This window comes from Psammomys obesus, unplaced genomic scaffold (assembly GCF_907164565.1).
Source record: "Psammomys obesus unplaced genomic scaffold, mPsaObe1.curated_primary_1811, whole genome shotgun sequence".
In the NCBI taxonomy this organism is placed as follows: Eukaryota; Metazoa; Chordata; class Mammalia; order Rodentia; family Muridae; genus Psammomys; species Psammomys obesus.
In genome coordinates this window covers 16095237-16115594 of record NW_026585686.1, presented here as the reverse complement: position 1 = coordinate 16115594, position 20358 = coordinate 16095237, and the positions used below count along the sequence as shown (strand labels likewise).

General features: G+C 38.2%; 1 pseudogene; it reads left to right on the top strand.

Annotated features, from left to right (window-relative positions):
• Nucleotides 1-19657: 19657 nt before the first annotated feature.
• Nucleotides 19658-19797, top strand: LOC129665227 (small nucleolar RNA SNORA17; annotated as a pseudogene).
• Nucleotides 19798-20358: the final 561 nt, after the last annotated feature.

Genomic DNA, 20358 nt, shown 5'->3' with positions numbered 1-20358 from the left:
ACCCCATTTTCTCAGACACTGTTAAGAATAGGAGCCCAACTTTGTCTGGGAGACTGAAGCACCTTCCTCATCAGATTCCTGATCTGGCATTAATAACTCTTGTAGTAAATCTCTTGTTTTTAAGTCAACTTGACACAATATAGGGTCATCTGGGAAAAAGAAATATTAATTGAGAAAACTGGCTCCACAGCACTGGCATATAGGCAAGTTTGGGGGGCATTTTATTGATTGGGGGTAGTGATCTGCGGGTAGTGCCATACCTGGGCTGGTGGAGCTGAGTGCTATAAAAGCAGTCCAAACCAGCCATGAATAGAAAGTCATAAGCAACACTCCTTAATTGCCCCTGCATCAGATACTATTTTCTTGAGTTCCTGTCCAGATTTCCCTTCATGATGGACTATAACTCTAAACTGAAACAAAATTTTTCATTCCCAAGTTACTTTTGGTTATGGTGTTTTGTCAAAGAAATAGAAAAATAATTACAAGGTAATCTGAAAGACAATTCATCTCAGCACCTTTCTCCAAACCACCTCTCATCTGTCTTCTCAAATTATTAACAGGCCTTAACAGGTTTAGAGGCCATTGAGGATGGATGCCTCTCTTAATATCAGCTTTGGACCGACTTCTCATTTCTCTGGTGAGACACAATAAATGAAATTATTAGGATTACCCTTTCTATGATTTAAAACAACATATGAAAGAGAATGCTGTTGGAAGTGCCAAATATTTGTTAAGATCCTTTAAGAAAAATCTACTTTCTTGGAGAAGGAGAGAGTCTTTCTTTATCAAGAAGACTAAAACATATAAAATGAATCTAATTCCTTGGTAACAGTTTAGTTTAAAGTTCTCTAAGAAATTATTTTCCTTGTTCAAAATAATATTTTAAGAAATGTTAGTGTTCTAAGTTCAGGTTGGAGAGAGAGACAGAGAATAGCATAAAAACAATTCAAATGAATAAGAATGATAATCTGATTAATATATGTCAGGAAGCTTGCTGAGTTAATGAGATCTTGGAATTCTTTCTCCTGTCAAAGAAGCATCTTATGAGGTATATAAAATCATGACAGGTATCTGGCTCCTGACATGTAAAGGTGGGTACCTAGATTTTATAGGACTCAAGTATACACATATGCTTGTGGCATAGAACTAATGCTACAGGATCTACCAGAAGGTTTCAGAAATGGCCACTCAAACAGGACAGTCTTCTACAAAAAAGTAAGTGTACAATAGTGATGTCTCCTGACCCCTGTCAACAAACAACCTCCTATTATACAATGCAAGAGCTTTCATTTTCTGAAAGTTGTTTCCTGAGCTACATTCATTTCTAGTCAGGTAATAATTTTGTCCCTATTGCAATTATATTGAAATATTTCCTTCAACTTAGGTTTTATAAGATTAAGTAAAATCAATATGCATTAAACAGCTAAGTCAGCTTTTTAATCACAAAAAAATCTATTAGTTGTAGCATCGCAGAACTTTGTGCATTAGTATTTATTGACTTATATTTTTTTGTTTTCAATGTTTTTGAAGACTTGTAATTATAACCACTGAGCTGTTTACGGCAATGAATATTGCAACCATGAACATATAATGTAAAAACATAATTTTGCAAAATTGAATGTACTAATTTAAACACATGCAAACAATCACTTTTTCCCTACACAAAAGATTCTATTCTGAAACAGTTACTCTTTAAAAATCTTTTTCTCTTCTATGAATAAGTACATGATCAAAAGGAGTTGTATGATATTAGATTTATAAAACCCTAAATGTATTAGATTATATCCCTATATACATATATTTAAAGATATACTCTAATTCTAATTTTAAAGTAAATGAAGATATATTATGATAAACTAGGTGGTGGTGCACACCTGTAATCTCAGCACTCAGGGAGACAGAGGCAGGTGGGTCTCTGTGAGTTTGAGGACAGCCTGGTCTACAAATTGAGTCCAGGATAGCCAAGGCTACATAGAGAAACCCTGTCTCAAAAAATAAAACAAAAAGAAAAACAACAAAAGGATAAAATAGTGATTTTTTTTCTTTTGAAAAACCTATAGTATTTTTTTGGACAAATTATCTTGGGATTATTAAGTAAAGTCTAAATCCTTAAGCTAAGCGGTAAATTGAATAAGACTATATATTGAAAAGTTGTGGTCTTTGCTGAAGAAATTCCACTTGATAACATGATCTACCCTCTTAATCTATAACTATCTGGGATGTAGCAGTACAAGACAAATATTCTTCTATTCATTCAACATACACAAGATCTTAGTTACACACCAGGTGCTTTAAAGGACCTTTTAAGCTAGCAAAAGAGTAGAAACACAACAATTACATCTGAAATTATCTGTTCTCTCCAAGGCCTACATGAAGCATTATGAAAGCAGAGAAGACAATCATGGAAAGTGTGATAGAGCTTTCCATGGTTATCAAGTGTGGGCATATTAAAATGATAACAACTTTGACAGGTGTGTGATAAGATCTTAAAGTGTTTTCCCTTCCTTCTGTTAGTATTCCTGTAAGTTATGTCACATGTTCCTGAAACATAAATCTCCAAATTCCATCTTTGCTGCTCACATTCTGTAATTAAAAAAATTCCTGTGATATATAATGTTTGAAAACTAATCATGCTAAATGTTGGACACCAATTTCCACTACATTATTATAAAGTATAGAAAGATATTTGTGATCACAATTTCTCCTGTATTCACCTGGTATATTGTATTTCCTTTAACTATTAAAATCTCTTAGGAACATACACAAATATAAAGTAATGAAAACACTGAAATTTAGGATTATTACAAGGGTTAGTAGAGAAAAATCTGTCTGATTAGACTTAGATCAAAGGTTAAAGGTTTATCTGCTTATAAGATAAAATCAGTCAAGTGGAAAGCACAAAAGACTTATCTTGAATATTTTTAACTGATTTTTTCCCCAAGACCAGGTAGTTAGATTTGCAGAGTGATTGCATCACTCAGATGCATGAATGAATGTTTATTTTTTATACACTCCTTATCCAGATTAGAGGAGACACTGGTTTATAGGATCTTGGAGAGAAGTTATATGACTACTTGGTCTGGTACATAGTGTCGGTTTGAGGGTCCAGTCCTTCAGGCTGAGAAACTCAGTGGCAGGAACTTTTGGTAGTTGGTTACATTGCACACATTCAAGAAGCAAAAAATTATGGATTCTTGAATTCAAGTTCACTTTCTTCTAATTATATAGCCCAGGATCCAAGTAAATTAATATGCTAAATCATTGTCATGTCTTCCCACCTCGAATAACCTAGTCAAGAAAATTTCCTCAAGTATCACTAGAGGCCATCTTCAGATAATTCTAGGTCTGATTGATTTAACAGTTAAAATGAACCACTAGAACTCTACTACTTTTCAACATAACTCAAAATATATTAATTTAAATTAAAACCTTCTACCCTTTGCTCCCAATTTCTCATTTTTATCTCTTAATGTAAAAATTATAAAATAGCATAAAATTACCCAAACTTGTGGGACACAATGAAAGCAGTGCTAAGAGGAAAGTTCATAGCACTAAGTGCCTTCAAGAAGAAATTCGAAACAACTCATTCAAGCAACTTAATGGCCCACTTAAAATCTCTAGAAAAAGAAGATGCAGACACACCAAAAAGGAGTAGAAGGCTGGAAATAATCAAACTCAGGGCTGAAATCAATCAATTAGAAACAAATAAAACAATTCAAAGAATCAATGAAACCAAGAACTGGTTCTTTGAGAAAACCAACAAGATCGACAAACCCTTAGCCAAGCTAACAAAAAGGCAGAGAGACACCACCCAAATCAACAAAATCAGAAATGACAAGGGGGACATAACTACAGACAATGAGGAAATCAAAACAATCATTGGGAATTACTTCAAAAGTCTATATGCCACAAAATTTGAAAATCTAAATGAAATGGACAATTTTCTTGATCGATTTGACTTACCAAAGCTGAATCAGGACCAGGTAAATCAATTAAATAGTCCTATATCCCCCAAAGAAATAGAAGTAGTCATCAAAAGTCTCCCATCCAAAAAAAGCCCAGGACCAGATGGCTTCAGTACAGAATTCTACCAGACCTTCAAAGAAGAGCTAACTCCAATTCTCTTCAAACTATTCCACAAAATAGAAACAGAAGGAATATTACCAAACTCATTCTATGAAGCTACAGTCACCTTGGTACCTAAACCTCACAAATAATCAACAAAGAAAGAGAATTTCAGGCCAATCTCCCTTATGAACATTGATGCAAAAATACTCAACAAAATACTTGCAAACCGAATACAAGAACACATCAAAGATATTATCCACTATAACCAAGTAGGCTTCATCCCAGGTATGCAGGGGTGGTTCAAGATACGGAAATCCATCAATGTGATCCACCATATTAACAAACTGAAAGAAAAAAACCACATGATAATCTCCCTAGATGCTGAAAAAGCATTTGACAAAATCCAACATCCATTCATGTTTAAAGTACTGGAGAGAACAGGGATACAAGGCACATATCTAAACATAGTAAAGGCGATATACAGCAAGCCTATAGCCAACATCAAACTGAATGGAGAGAAACTTAAAGCAATCCCACTGAAATCAGGGACAAGACAAGGCTGCCCACTCTCACCATATCTCTTCAACATAGTGCTGGAAGTCCTTGTTAGAGCAATAAGACAGTTGAAGGAGATCAAGGGGATACAGAAGGGAAAGGAAGAAGTCAAATTATCACTATTTGCAGATGATATGATAGTATACATAAGTGACCCCAAAAACTCTACCACGGAACTCCTACAGCTGATAAACACCTTCAGCAAAGTGGCCAGATACAAAATTAACTCAAAAAAATCAGTAGCACTCCTGTATACAAAAGACAAAAGGGCTGAGAAAGAAGTTAGAGAAACAACACCCTTCACAATAGCCACAAATGACATAAAGTACCTTGGTGTAACCCTAACCAAGCAAGTAAAAGACTTGTATGAATAACATTTCAAGTCTCTGAAGAAAGAATTAGAGGAAGATATGAGAAGATGGAAAGATCTCCCATGCTCATGGCTTGGCAGGATTAACATAGTAAAAATGGCCATCTTACCAAAAGCAATCTACAGATTCAATGCAATTCCCATCAAATTGCCAACACAATTCTTTACAGACCTGGAAAAAAAAATTCTCAAATTTGTATGGAATAACAAGAAACCGAGAATTGCTAAAACAATCCTCTACAATAAAAGATCTTCTGGAGGTATCTCCATCCCTGATCTCAAGCTGTACTTTAGAGCAACAGTTATAAAAACTGCATGGTACTGGCATAGAAACGGAATGGTGGATCAATGGAACTGAACAGAGGACCCAGAAATAAATTCACACACTTATGGACACCTGATCTTTGACAAAGATGCCAAAACCATACAATGGAAAAAAGATAGCATCTTCAGCAAATGGTGTTGGTCCAACTGGATGTCTACATGTAGAAAAATTAAAATAGATTCATACTTATGCACAAATCTGAAGTCCAAGTGGATCAAAGACCTCAACATAAAACCAGACACATTAAATCGGCTAGAAAAAAAAAAAGTGGTGAATACCCTAGAACTCATTGGTACAGGAGAAAACTTCCTGAACAGAACACCAACAGCACAGGCTCTAAGAGCAACAATCAATAAATGGGACCTCATGAAATTGAAAAGCTTCTGTAAAGCAAAGGACACTGTCATCAAAACAAAGCAACTGCCTACAGATTGGGAAAGAATCATCACCAACCCTTTATCTGACAGAGGACTCATATCCAGTATATATAAAGAACTAAACAAGCTGAAAAGCAGCAAACCAAGTAATCCACTTAAAAAATGGGGAACAGAGCTAAAGAGAGAATTCTCTGTAGAGGAATATCGAATGGCAGAGAAGCACTTAAAGAAATGCTCAACCTCATTAGCCATTAGGGAAATGCAAATCAAAACAACCCTGAGATTTCACCTTACACCCATCAGAATGGCCAAGATGAAAAACTCAAGGGACAACGCATGCTGGAGAGGTTGTGGAGAAAGGGGAACTCTTCTCCACTGCTGGTGGGAATGTAAACTTGTACAACTACTCTCGAAATCAATCTGGCTCTTTCTCAGACAACTAGGAATAGTGCTTCCTCAAGATCCTAGGCATATGCCCAAAAGAGGCTCAAGTACACATAAAGGACATTTGCTCAACCATGTTTGTAGCAGCTTTTTTTGTAATAGCCAGAAGCTGGAAACAGCCCTGATGCCCCTCAACTGAAGAATGGATGCAGAAACTGTGGTACAGCTATGCAATAGAGTATTACTCAGCAATGAAAAATAAGGAAATTATGAAATTTGCAGGTATCCCAGAAGCAAAAAGACGTGCACGGTATATACTCACTCATATAAACATACAAAGAATAAACCCACTAAAATCTGTACATCTAAACAAACTAAGCAAAAGAGAGGACCATAACTAAAATGTTTAATCCCCATCCTGAAAGGCAAAGAGGATGGACATCAGAAGAAATAGAAAACAGGAAACAACCTCGGAACCTGCTACAGAGGGCCTCTGAAACCCAGAAGAAAACAGGAAACAACCTTGGAACCTGCCACAGAGGGCCTCTGAAAGCCTCTGCAGTATAGACTGTCAAAGCAGATGCTGAGCCTGATGGCCAACTGATGGGCAGAGTGAATGGAATCTTATGTAAGAAGTGGGAAATAATAAGAGCTGGAAGGGATGGGAACTACACAAGGAGAGCAACAGAACAAGATAATTTGAACACAGGGAACTTCCCAGAGACTCATACTCCAACCAAGGACTATTCGTGGAGATGACCTAGAACCCCTGCACAGATGTAGCCCATGGCAGTTCAGTGTCCAAGTGGGTTACATAGTAATGGGAAGAGGGACTGCCTCTGACATAATCTGATTGGCCTGCTTGTTGATTACCTCTCCCTGAGGGGGGAGCAGCCTTACCAGGCCACAGTAGAGGACAATGCAGCCACTTTTGATGAGAACTGATAGACTAAGATCAGAAAGGAGAGGAGAACCTCCCCTATCAGTGGACTTGGGGAGTGGCATGCATGCACAAAGGGGAGGGAGGGTGGGATTGAGAGGGGAGGAAGGAGGGGCTTATGGGGGGATAGAAAATTAATAAAGTGTAATTAATAAAAATTTTATAAAATAGCATAAAATTCTTTAACAATTCTTTTCCAACAATTTCAAAGTACAATCCTTTCTGGGTAGTCTTTCAGAGGCCCTCTGTGGCAGGCTCCTGTCCTGTTCCCTGTTCTCTCCCACTTCTGATGTCAGTTGCATTTGCTTTCTGAGTGAAGATTATGCAACTTCCCTAGAGTCCTCCTTGTTGTTTACCTTCTTTAGGAGATAAATTTTAGTATGTTTATCCTATAATTTATGACTAATGTCCATTTATAAATGAGTACATGCCATGTGTGTCTTTATCAAAGCAAATACTGAGACTTATTGCCAAACTTTGGGCAGAGTGCAGGGAATCTTTTGAAAGAAGATGGAGATAAAGAAGACCTGGAAGGGACAGGAGCTCCAGAAAGAGAGCAACAGAACCAAAAAAATCTGGGCACAGAGATCATTGCAAAGAAAGATACTCCAGTCGTGGACCATGCATGAAGATTACCTAGACCCCTTGCTCAGATGAAGCCCATGGCAGCTCAGCCTCCAAGTGGGTACCCTAGTAAGGGGAGCAGGGGGTGTCTCTGACATTAACTCAGTGGCTAGCTCTTTGATCACCTCTACCTAGGGAGAGTCCAGCTGTACCAGGACACAGAGGAAGACAATGCAGCTAGTCCTGACCAGACCTGATAGGCTAGGGTCAGATGGAAGGGGAGGAAGACCTCTCCTATGAGTGGTCTGAGGGAGGGGAATAGGAGGAGAAGAGGGAAGGAGGGTGAGATTGGGAGGGAAACAGAGAGGGGCTACAGCTGGAATACAATATGAATAAATTGTAATAATAAAAATTGCTTTGGATGAAAAAAAGAAAATACAATCCCCTCAGTCTCAAAGGACATTCAAGAGACTCTTTTAATTGATTGCCTTTAACATTTAATAAACTGTAACTAATATTTAAAAAATTAAAAAAACTATATAGATAAAAGATATTAATTAGCTTAGATGTATTAATAATTTCATGATGTATAGCCAGCTTCTGATTAGTAATGGTGCAAAAGCGTCACACATTCAATAGAAACTATACTTTTAATTCTGAATGTTGGTTAGGTACTGGGCTACCAATATGTGTTACAGGACTCTTCATGAGGCCTAACTACAGAATGGTGGCAAGCTACGTGTGCTAAATATACAACCAAGATGGGATTATCACCTCATTGGATCTCACAGAACATTTGTATCTTTATCTGTGTGTATGTGTGTGTGTGCACGCATGCCTATCAAAAATATCAAGGTATTTCTGAGCTCAAACAGATAAAATTAACTAACTTAACACATATAATAAACACATAATTTTTATAAAAAATGATGACACAGAATAAACAGTTCAATTTCAAAATCAAAGAATAAGTGCATAGCAAGGAATAATCAACAAAATCATGACCAAATTTCAGCAAGGCGGGCACCAAATCAAACACTCCTTGTCAAGCACTTGGAGCTTATCACGAAATTGAACAGACTCCAAAGTCTTAGCTCCACTGTTCCAGCTCTGTCATCTGTGATACATACAGGATCTCTATCAGGTTTATCAATTCTATTCATGGAGATATTCTACAGTCCTGGCATCTTCAGTATCTATGGTCTCCTTTTCAACTTTGCCTTCAGGCTTTACTTTCTTTTTTTTTTTTTTTTTTTTTTTGTTTACAAGACTTTTATTCTTTTTAAAAATTCTTTATTAATTACAATTTATTCACTTTGTATCCCCCTCCTGTGGTTCCCTCCCTCCCTCCTCCCATCCCAATCCCTCCCTTCCTCCACCCTCTGCATGCATGCCCCTCCCCAAGTCCACTGATAGGGGAGGACTTCTTTTCTTTCCTTCTGATCCTAGTCAATTAGGCCTCTTCAGGAGTGGCTGCATTGTCTTCTTCTGTGGCCTGGTAATGCTGCTTCCCCCTCAGGGGGAGGTAAAGAGCAGGTCAGTCAGTTCATGTCAGAGACAGTCCCTGTTCCTATTATAATGTAACCCACTTGGATACTGAACTGCCATGGGCTACATAGGTTGTCTCCATGCATAGTCCTTGGTTGGAGTATCAGTCTCAGGAAAGACTCCTGTGCTCAGATTTTTTGGTTCTGTAGCTCTCCTTGTGGACTTCCTGTCCTCTCCAGCTCTTACTGTTTCCCACTTCTTTCATAAGATTCCCTGCACTCTGCCCAAAGGTTGTCCATAAGTCTCAGCATCTGCATTGATAGTCTGCAGGGCAGAGTCTTTCAGAGGTCCTCTGTGTCAGGCTCCTGACTTGTTCTCTCTCTTCTCCTTCTTCTGATGTCCATCCTCTTTGCCTTTCTGGATAGGAACTGAGCATTTTAGCAAGAGTCCTCCCTCTTGATTAGTTTCTTTAGATGTAGAAATTTTAGTAGGTTTATCCTATATTATATGTCTGTATGAGTGAGTATATACATGTACATCTTTCTGCTTCTGGGATAGCTCACTCAGGATGATCTTTTCCAGATCCCACCATTGACCTGCAAATTTCATGATTTCCTTGTTTTTTATTGCTGAGTAATATTCCATTGTATAGATATACCACAATTTCTGTGTCCATTTCTCCACTGAGGGGCATCTGGGTTATTTCCAGCTGCTGGCTATTACAAATAAGGTTGCTACAAACATGGTTGAGCAAATGTCCTTGTTGTGTACTTGAGCCTCTTTTGGGTATATGACTAGGAAAGGTATAGCTGGATCTTGAGAAAGTGTTATTCCTAGTTGTCTGAGCAAGCGCCAGAGTGGTTGTACAAGTTTACATTCCCACCGGCAGTGGAGGAGGGTTCCCCTTTCTCCACAACCTCTCCAGCATGTGTTGTCCCTTGAGTTTTTGATCTTAGCCATTATGATGGGTGTAAAGTGAAATCTTAGGGTTGTTTTGATTTGCATTTCCCTGATGACTAAGGACACCGAACATTTCTTTTTTTTTTTTTTTTTTTTATTTTTTTTCTTTTTAGTTACATTTTGTTAACTCCGTGTCCCAGCTGTATCCCGCTCCCTCATTCCCTCCCCAACCCCACACTCCCTCCCTGGTCTCCTCTCTGCCCCTTTCCAAGTCCCCTGATAGGGGAGGACCTCCTCCCCTTTCATCTGTCCCTGTTTTATCAGGTATCTTCAGGGCTGGCTGCAAAGTCCTCCTCTGTGGCCTAACAGACTGCTCCTCCCCTGGGGGGAGGTGTCAAACAGCCTGCCCTTGAGATCCTGTTAGAAATAGTCCGTGTCCCCCTTACTTTGGAAAACTACTTGGTTACTGAGCTACCACAGGCCACATCCGAGCAGAAGTTCTAGGTTATATCCATAGATGGTCCTTGGTTGAGTTTCAGTCTCAGAAAAGACCCTGTGCCCAGATATATTTGGTCCTTGTAGAGCTCCTATCCTTTCCATATCATACTAACTTCCCTTCTTTCATATGATTCCCTGCACTCTGCCGAGGGTTTGGTTATGAGTCTTAGTGTCTGCTTTGAAACACTGCTAGGTAGAGTCTTTCAGATGCCTTTTGTGGTAGACTCCTGTCATAAGTTCAAGGCACATCCCATTTGTCTTTCTAAATGAGGATTAATCACCTTCGCCTGTGTCCACTTTCTTGATTATCTTCTTTAGGTGTGTAAATTTCATTATGTTTATCATGTCTTGTAGGGATCTAGAAAAGATCATTCTGAGTGAAGTATCCCAGAAGGAGAAAGACAAACTTGGTATATACTCGCTTATACAGGCTTTACTTTCAAAGCTTCACACAATGGCCTCTTTGAATGTCTTTGTTAAGGACACTGACCTTGCCACACATTGCCTTGCTTTAAGTTCTCTCTGAAATTGTGGATTATCTTCTAGGCCTACAAATCAGTCTAATGTGAATGATTCTGCCAAGTTTTTCTGCCAGCTCAAGATGTGTCCTGGCCTTTGTGGATAACAGCTCTATTAGTTTCTGAGTGCTGACTCCAGTAAAACACTTTCCTATGCTGTTTCTTTCAAGTAGTAGGGAAACCCTTCTGCTTTAGTTTTCTTCCAATGCATGGAATGTGATTCTGCCCTGAAGATACCTCTCTTATTGTCCCTATGAGGCATTTGGGGTTTCCTTCTTTAATACTGATATCTGTCCAAATGTTAGCAGCTTTCCAAGCAACAGACTGAATACTCCCCTGCACTGAAATTCTACTTTGCTGAAATTCACTTGATAGAGTGAAATAAATGGCCCTTATTTCATTCGATTTCTGATAGAACCCTTGTTGTCCTCTAAAACTTCCTAAGCAAGGTCTGTAACATATTTCACTCAGGATTTATGTCCTCCAAGCTCCTATCAGAATGACTCATTACCCTTTGCTCACATCATTTGAGGTCATTTTAGCCCTATGTTTCAATCTCTTGCACTTCCTCCTAAAACTCAGTTTTGAAACATGATTAGGTTTGTTCAGCAATGATCCCACTTCTGGGTACCAATTTTCTACCTGTGTTACTTTTTTGTTAATGTGATAAAATACAATCAGACAAAAGCAACCTCACTGTAAAAAAGTTATTTTGACTCAGACTCACAGTTCAAGAGAACAGACTACTGTGGCAGAGAAATCAAGGCAGGAGCTTTGGGGTGGCTGGTTATACTTCATCTACAGTCAGGAAGCACAGAATGATGAAGGCTTGTGCTTATCTTGCCTTTTCCTTTTCATACAGTTCATTATCACAGTAGAGGGAGTTGGTACCATGTTTAGTAATTTAGGTCCTCTAATTTCAGTTAACCCAATCAAGATAGTTTCTCACAGGTATAGCTTACTCTTTTCCCATATGACTTTTGTTACATCAAGCTGGCACATGTTACTAAAAACAAAATATAGAAAAGGTTACAGGCAGGAGATCCTCAGCTACATGAGCTCAATTTTGTTCTGTTTTTAATTCCCCAATCTAATAAAAATTACAACATAGGTAATTATATGCTGTGTGTGAGTGGTTCTAACTGTGTATGGAGTAGCTCATTGCAAATTTACAAACAAAAATGTGTCAGTGTTTCTGAAATTTATACTGCAAATAAAGGCAACCTTTGAATCCATCCAAATGCTTGGAATAGGAGTAACGACAGTGCAAGGATGGAAAGTAATGCTCTAATATTAAGAAGGTGAGTCAATAATTCTCTCAAGCTGATAAGAGTTCCACTTACAGAGCTAAGAACTGGAACTTCAATATTTTCTAATGATGGGTGGTGCTGGTGGTCAGCATCAGAAACCAGTTTAAATAATGCCTTTTTCCTGGCCATGGTAAACTGGAAATGTGAGGAAGAGGACACCCTCTCTCAAATCTCTTCCTCAATGTCTTTGACATTAGTCTCTGACAACACTTGATCAGAAGACTACAATGGTCAAAGAATATTTGTTTAAGCACGTGTGGCTGTTGGGGGTTGGTTTGCTGTTTTTATTTTTATGTCAATTACTGGCTCTCAAGATCTGGTTACCTATCCTTGTTGTGTAAACCTGCCTAAAACATTATATCTGATTGCTTGATTAAAAGGTCTAAAACATTCTGAATAAAGATTGAGCATCTTTCCTAGGGTATTCCTTGTTTAGCTTCTTTAGGAGTATAGATTTTAGTATGTTTATCCTACATTATATGGCTAATATCCACTTATGAGTTAACATATATATATATATATATATATATATATATATATATATATATATGTCATGTGTGTCTTTCTGCTTCTGGGTTACCTCACTCAAGATGATTATTTTTCTAGTTCCCACCACTTGCCTACAAATTTCATGACTTCCTTGTTTTTAATTGCAGAGTAATATTCTGTTGTGTAAATGTACCACAATTTCTGTATCCATTACTCCACTGAGGGATATCTAGGCTGTTTTCAGCTTCTGGCTATTACAAATAGAGCTACTATGAACATGGTTGAGTAAATGTCCGTCTATACTTGAGCTTATTTTGGATATATACCTAGGAGTAGTATGGCTGGATTTTGAGGTAGCACTATTGCCAATTTTCTGAGAAAGTGCCAGACTGATTTCCAAAGTGGTTGTACAAGTTTTATATTCTCACTAGCAATAGAGGAGGGTTCCCCTTTCTCCACATCCTCTCTAGCATGCATTGTCACTTGAGTTTTTGATCTTAGTCATTCTGTTGGATGTAAGGTGAAATCTCAGGGTTGTTTTGATTTGCATTTCCCTGATGACTAGAGGTAAACATTGGAAGCAGGGGAAGACAGGAAACAGGACAGGAACCTACCAGAGTTCGCCTCTGAAAGACTCTACTGATCGAATGAGACTCAGAGCCAAAATTTCGGCAGAGTGCAGGTTAATCTTATGAAAGAAGGGGGAGATATAAAGGCCTGGAGGGAACAGGAACTCCAAAAGGAGACCATCAGACCCAATAAAACTGATCCCTGGGGGCCCTGCAGAGATTAATAACCCCAACCAAGGACAATGTATAGAGAGCCCCTAAAACCCCCGCTCAGATGTAGCCCAAAGACTCAGTATGCAAGTGGGTTCCCGAACAAGAGGAGCAGGGGGGTTTCTCTGGCAAAAACTCAGTGACAGGCTCTCTGATCACCTCCCCTTGGGTGGTACAGCCTTGCCAGTCCACAGAGGAAGACAATGCAACAAGTCCTGATGAGACTTGATAGGCTAGGGTCAAATAGAAGTGGAGGAAGACCTCACCCATAAGTGGACTAAGAGAGAGGCATAGGGGGAGAAGAGGAAAGGAGGGTGGGATTAGAAGGGGATGAGGGAGGGGAACACAGCCTGGAAAGAAATTGAATAAATTTTAATAAATGATAAAAATGGTAAAAAAAGAAAATTAAAAAGCCTAAAACCTGGGCAGGACAGATTGGGGTAGGAGTGGCTAAGGTTCCCGGGCTTTGGGAATAACAAAATCACAAAACAGACAGAGAGAGGAGAAAGAAAGGAGGCAGGAATACTCCACGATGGGTTAGCATGGAAAAGGAACCACGGACAGGAGGAAGGACTCCAAGAGTGGCATGGATAGAGAAAACACCAAGATGAAAAATATAACCAAGAAATTTGGGATTAGGGATGGAAAGTAGCCCAGATAAGAATGGTTAAGGCAGATGGCATTGGATGGGGGCTGGGAGATGTATGTTGAAGTTATTGAGACAGTGTAGGTAGAATATCTGACCAGCTCAAAGTAAAATATGGCAATTATAAAATCTAGTAGATGTCTGTGTCTTATTTGATTATAATAGCAGGTTAAATAATACCACCACAACAATTATAGGCCTAATAATATCATTATATAGCCCCAAATCATTTTTATTTATAACATGTGGCTTTCAATGAATGCATTACCCTTGTACAAAACTCAGGGATTTTGTGTGGATAGAACCTGGTGGGCTTGGTTTCAAAGAAAAAAATTAAGAAGTTAACATAAACTCTTTAGGTATACTGTGCTAAAGGACAGAATTATCCTGTATAGTCTGAAATTTCATTAGCAAAATAATCTGGACAAAAATTCTTGAAGCAACCTCAAAATACATCCCTATTATACCCAGACATTGTTGTTTTTTGATTCACATTAAATTATAATTAAAGCTAACAGTTCATCAACATGCAGTATTGCCACAGTGTTGAACCACCAGTAGGTTTATTTTGGTTCAAAATATTTTATTTTACCTCAAAGAAAACTCCATGCCCTCACCAATCATCCCAATTTTTCTGCCTTTCACCAGCTTTATAAATTACCAATGTATTTTATAGCTCAGTGGAGTTACCTTTTCTACAGCTTTCATAAAATGGAATAAAAAATATTTGTTTCTTTTTTGCCTACTTTATTTTGGATTAGTAACTGTGCTGTGTGTGTGTGTGTGTCTCACTAATAAACACATTTATCCCTTTTCTATAACAGGTTTCATCAAACTTTCATAAAGTAAGATAGTATGAACTTGTTTGTTTTTTTTTTTCACCATCGTATGGACAAGTATTGGAGCAAAGAGACTTAGTTCAGCATTCCACCATGATGTCATCTCATGCACATTAATATACTTTTTCTAAAACCTCTCGCTCAGTTTGTATATGTGGTACTGTTAGCATTCTTTTTAGCACACCCAGTAAGACACTCTAGCACTCAAAATCATTCTAGTATAGCTTAATGTCTATATTTTCAAAATCATAAAAGTATCTTAGTGGGCAAAGTAAATGAAGAGACTTTTGGGACACCTCAAAATTTACTTGTACTCAGTATAGAGCTGTCTTTTTTACAAGACTAGAAACAACCTAAAACTCTGAGTACAGTCCCTTTCCCAGGTCACTTGTAATCAATTCAGTCACATGGGCTCTTGACACTGAATGGTGCATGCACTGACCATGTTGTCTCTATAGTAAGAAGACCAAGTGAAAATGAGACCCAAGGTTTCTTCCAGACCAACAACCCCCAAGGCTTAGCTCAGCCCAGATCAAATTGAGCATCAAGCCAGTGTGCTACATCTGTATGTGGTTAACACATGTTAGCAACACCAGTGATTCAAAAAGTGTTTCTATTATTCTCTGTAAATGGTGACTACATTTCACTTTTTTTTCAAGAAACAGTAATCATTTTTTTCTGTTCTCTAGTCTTCTCATTTAGCTTTTAGTTGATTAAAAGTTTTATAGGTAATCTTAATGTATAAATGGCTTGTGCAATTTGAAAAAAGCCATGTTCTTCTCTTTCTTATGTAAAGCAATATTTCAGTGATTTTTTTTTTAATCTCAGGGTACAGTTATCCACTCCTATCACCAATTGGAACAGCCAAGTAATAGTTTTAGCATATTTGTAGACATGATATTTTCAACCTCATGGTGAAACTCAATCTTTTATTTATATTAACAAACAATTAATGTCTGACACTTGTTAGGCACCTTCATTGACTCTCCTGGATCAGGTTTTCTTTTGAGCAGGGGCTAATATGTTAATAGACCAGGTTTGAAATTTAGTCAAATTCAGAAGGTCTCCACTGCCATCTAGAGACCAAAGTTTGGTTTCCAATATCTTGGTCTTCGGTGTGCTTTCCCTTTAAGAAAAGCATATACCAGCTAAATAAAAGAGGTAGAGTTATGGCAAAATGAGAATTTCTCTCTGACACTACAGAGGAATCAGTAAAGAGAAAACATCCTACACTCAGTGAAAGTAAAATGTCTGCCAACAACTGTGCACTCACTGAATGTCAGATGAGCAGTGAGACTAAGAACACACTACTCAGGGCATGCAGCAAAGGTCAGATGACTGCCAGAAGTTTAGGGTGTATTACATAGCCTGGGATTACAGAATCTAACCTGCTGGATGGAGATGTGCTTTTACAAGGTTTCAACTAGCAGCTTCACCAGGAAGGAAAGATTTCTTTTCCAAAGCATTTAAGGCTGCAAAAGTTTTTCACCGGGTATGAAAATCTAATTTTTGTATTCCCCATAAACTCAAATCTGCTGGAATATTACTTTTGTATAGTAGCAACCTGCTACATCTTTTAATCAACTGTATATTCATATTAAAGGGAACAGTAGCCCTAAAATTTATAGAATTTAATTCTGAATTAAATTATTTCTATCTTTTCCATAGGAAGTGAAAAATCTTGAAACATCTTTATTTCACCCCATCTACAAACTGTCCTCTTGGATACTGTGTTCATCACATCTGTAATATAAGACTGTCCTTTGACGAATGTTGTATCTGGTTAAAGACTGAGCTGAGGCTGAGGTGGCTACAGTTAATTAACTGTGTAGCCATTTCATAACTATTCCGAAAGCTTTGGCTGTAATAATAGTTTATAACTCAAAAGTAACAAACTTTATTGTAACCACAATATTATAAGCCATATTGTATTCAGAACCTTTTCTGCAAATGTCTGGGTTCACTATGTGACCAGCAAAGCCATAAGCAGCCTCCCATCCTAAAATTGCCAGCACAAGTTGAAAAACAGTGAAAAGGAAAGACAGGAGATTCAGTCAATATGGTCACACTGAGAAGACTAAAATATAAAACAGTCCACTTACTCCAAGACCATCTTTGGGATACTGAAAATAGATTTAGGTTTAAATAGAAGAATAATTTAGATATGTGAAAGAAATACAAACTGTTAGCCAGTCCTGGTCAATATAAGGTCTGATTGGTAATGTTCTCAATTCTGGTTTTGCAAGGTGATCTGATAAGTTCTTATCCATTTCCTCCTCACTTGAATGAATCAATCTGATCCCTACATGATAGTCACTTCTCTTTTTGAACATGGTCTCATTATACCTTTTCCCACATGGTAGAGTGAGTGGAATATAGCTAATTTTTGTTTTTCATGGAATCTGAGGTGAAGTCAGGTTTAGAATAATGACTTATCTTGGTATATTCTGTCTCAAAGGAGAATGTGACTGGCTAGGTACAGACCATTCTTAATGATCATCATAACTGTGAAGAATCAAGCATTAGTCTAAGCCAAAAAAAGGAGATAGATAGAAAGTAAAGACAGATGCCATGCTTTGTCTTGCTGCTACTCATCTTGTAGACTCAAATAAGGGATAAACACGTTTTAGAAGAGCTTTATATGTGCCTATTTCAGATATTTTGTTGGTGTTGATTAGCAGTCAGAACTACAGAATATCATCCCAAGAGTGCTTCAGTTTTGGTTTAAACAATTCTAAGCCATCTAATAGCTTGGAAATTTTCAGAAGTACAGGCTTAAGTCACGTATGTTAAAAGTTCTAGTTCGGTGGTTTGTTTGTTACATCTCATTTATTTTAGAGACTTTTAAAAGCAAAAGTCTAACATGGTGGTTGAAAGCATATACTTTCAGATCATAAACAACTAACCTGGTTCTTTGCTCAGCCATCATTGAACTGCATAGATTTCTATTTCTGTAATGAAAAAAAAAATGGAACAGTGACCCAAAGAATGATTATGAAGAGTCATAAAGTCACAAATCTGAAAGTTTTCTACACAAAATCAGACAGTTAGCAAATGTCCCTCTTTTTGCTGCCAGCTTAAGCTCTGCCTTTTTTTTTTTTCTCCAGGACTGTTTGTAGTTAGACACAGGTATGTTATTAACATTTGTTCTGATAATTCTGTATTAACCACAGAATTTTTTGTTTTTAAGGAATCAATCTTTAGTTTGAATGCATATATAGAGGAGATTAGGACTATGACATAACAATTTGCATGTGTACCTAGCTCCCAATGGATGATATTGATTTGAGGACTACATTCTTTAGTAGCACAGCTTTTCAATTTGGGTAGGTGAGAGCTCTGCAAACTACTGTGCAGAAATCAATCCCCTATGTTGGTAAATAACTTGTTTGGAATAAGCCACACCTACTCTGTAGATATTATGTTGTTATTCTAAGCAGGATCTACTAGTAATCTTGTCCTCACAGTTTCTCTAACGTGATAGTTAACCCACTCTGTTTTGTTCTAGGCATACAAATGGGGTTAATAATTTTCAGAAGCATTTGAACTCTCAAGATGTACGAGAAGGACAAAATGAGGAAGAGGGCTACCTGCCTGTACATTGTTCCTATCACATCTCTTTGTGGGTCCTCATGAATTCAACGGAGGAACTCACAGTTGCATAAAACTACACACACTTAGTGCTTTAGGCCTATAGGTCAGAAGTCTGCCAGCACTGAATCAACTTAAAGCATCAGCTGGGCTCTATGCTAGAGAACTGTGCAGATTTATGGTGAAGTATCTCCAGAATGTTTTTTGTTAAAGGAGTGATTGGTAGGCCTTAAGCAGTTGGAAAGTGATTGGATCATGATGGTTCTAATCCAATCAGTGGATTACTCTCTTGATGGATTTATAATGTGATCGAGTTATTGGAGGTCAAACTAAGAGGTGGAGTGTCATTCAAGAATCAGATCACTGTCAGTGTGCCTTGAAAACTCATGCCTTGTCTCATATATATGCTTCCTGGCTGCCGTGGGTAATAAGATCTGCTATAATACTTTTCATCTGGACAGTACTTGTCTTTGAGGCCAAAGCATTGGTCCATAAGACCTCAACCTAAAATTGACCATGAGTCAAAATAAATTTGTTTTCTCCTAAGTTGTTTTCTCAAATATCTTTTTGTTACAGTTAATTTTTTTTTCTAACAGGCAGGATCCCTTCCTCTCTCTTTTCTTCCTTGCTTTATGTGATTGTGTTCATTTTCTGTCTTCAAACTGGAAGTACATCATCTTCCTGATATTTGTGTTTTCACATCTTTCTCTTGAAACAGCAGGGAAATAGTTTCCACCGTTAAGAATCATGTGATTTTCCAGGCATGGTGGCTCATGCCTTTAATTTCCAGTACTCAGGGAGGCAGAGGTAAGTGGATCTCTGTAAGTTCAAGGCCATCCTGGCCTACATAGTGAGAACAGGACAACCAAGGGTACATAGAGAAACCCTGCCGTGAAAAAAAGAAAAGAAAAGAGAAGAGAAGAGAAGAAAAGAAAAGAAAAGAAAAGAAAAGAAAAGAAAAGAAAAGAAAAGAAAAGAAAAGAAAAGAAAAAAGAAAGAAAATAATTATGTGATTAACTTCCCCTTATAGCATCGTGAGTGTGGCTTCTGTTTCGTATGTGCATCAGTACATAGGTGACAGAGAGGAGAGAGGCTAGCTATGTCTGCACTCAGTGTTCTGACCTATGAACACCAGAATGATTAGTAGGCTAAGAAACCCTGAAATAAAAAAAAGCAAGCCTGAGACGACCACCAGTCTGGCTCCAGGGCCTCCAGACAAGAAGCTAGCTTGAGACAATCACCAGCCCAGTACCATAGGTCCAGAGAGGCTCCAAGGGCAGGGAGTGAGCCAGTGACTAGAAGAACCCTTCCTGGAACCACAGGCTTGGGCAGCAATGAGCCTGAGACAGAAGACCCTTGTAAGGGGTCACTAGGGCAGTCAGGGTGATGAGCAAGCCTGCGACCACCCTAGACCAACACCATAAGGGCACAGACAGAGAGCTAGCCTGAGATGACCACCAGTCTGACACCACACAGGCCTGGGAGGGCAGACCATGCTCAAGATGACCCCTGCCTGGTGACAAAATGCATTAGCAAGCCATAGCACTCCTGAGACAGGTTCTGAGATGACCCCAGACAAACAGAGACCCTGAGTGTCACTAAGAGGAGCAAGTAAGTGTTGGAGAAATGGAACTGGAAGAGAAATAAAGGGATTTGGGCACAATGAAGAGAGACAGAACTGGATACTGGATAATGAGAAAACAGCCTAATCTGAGTA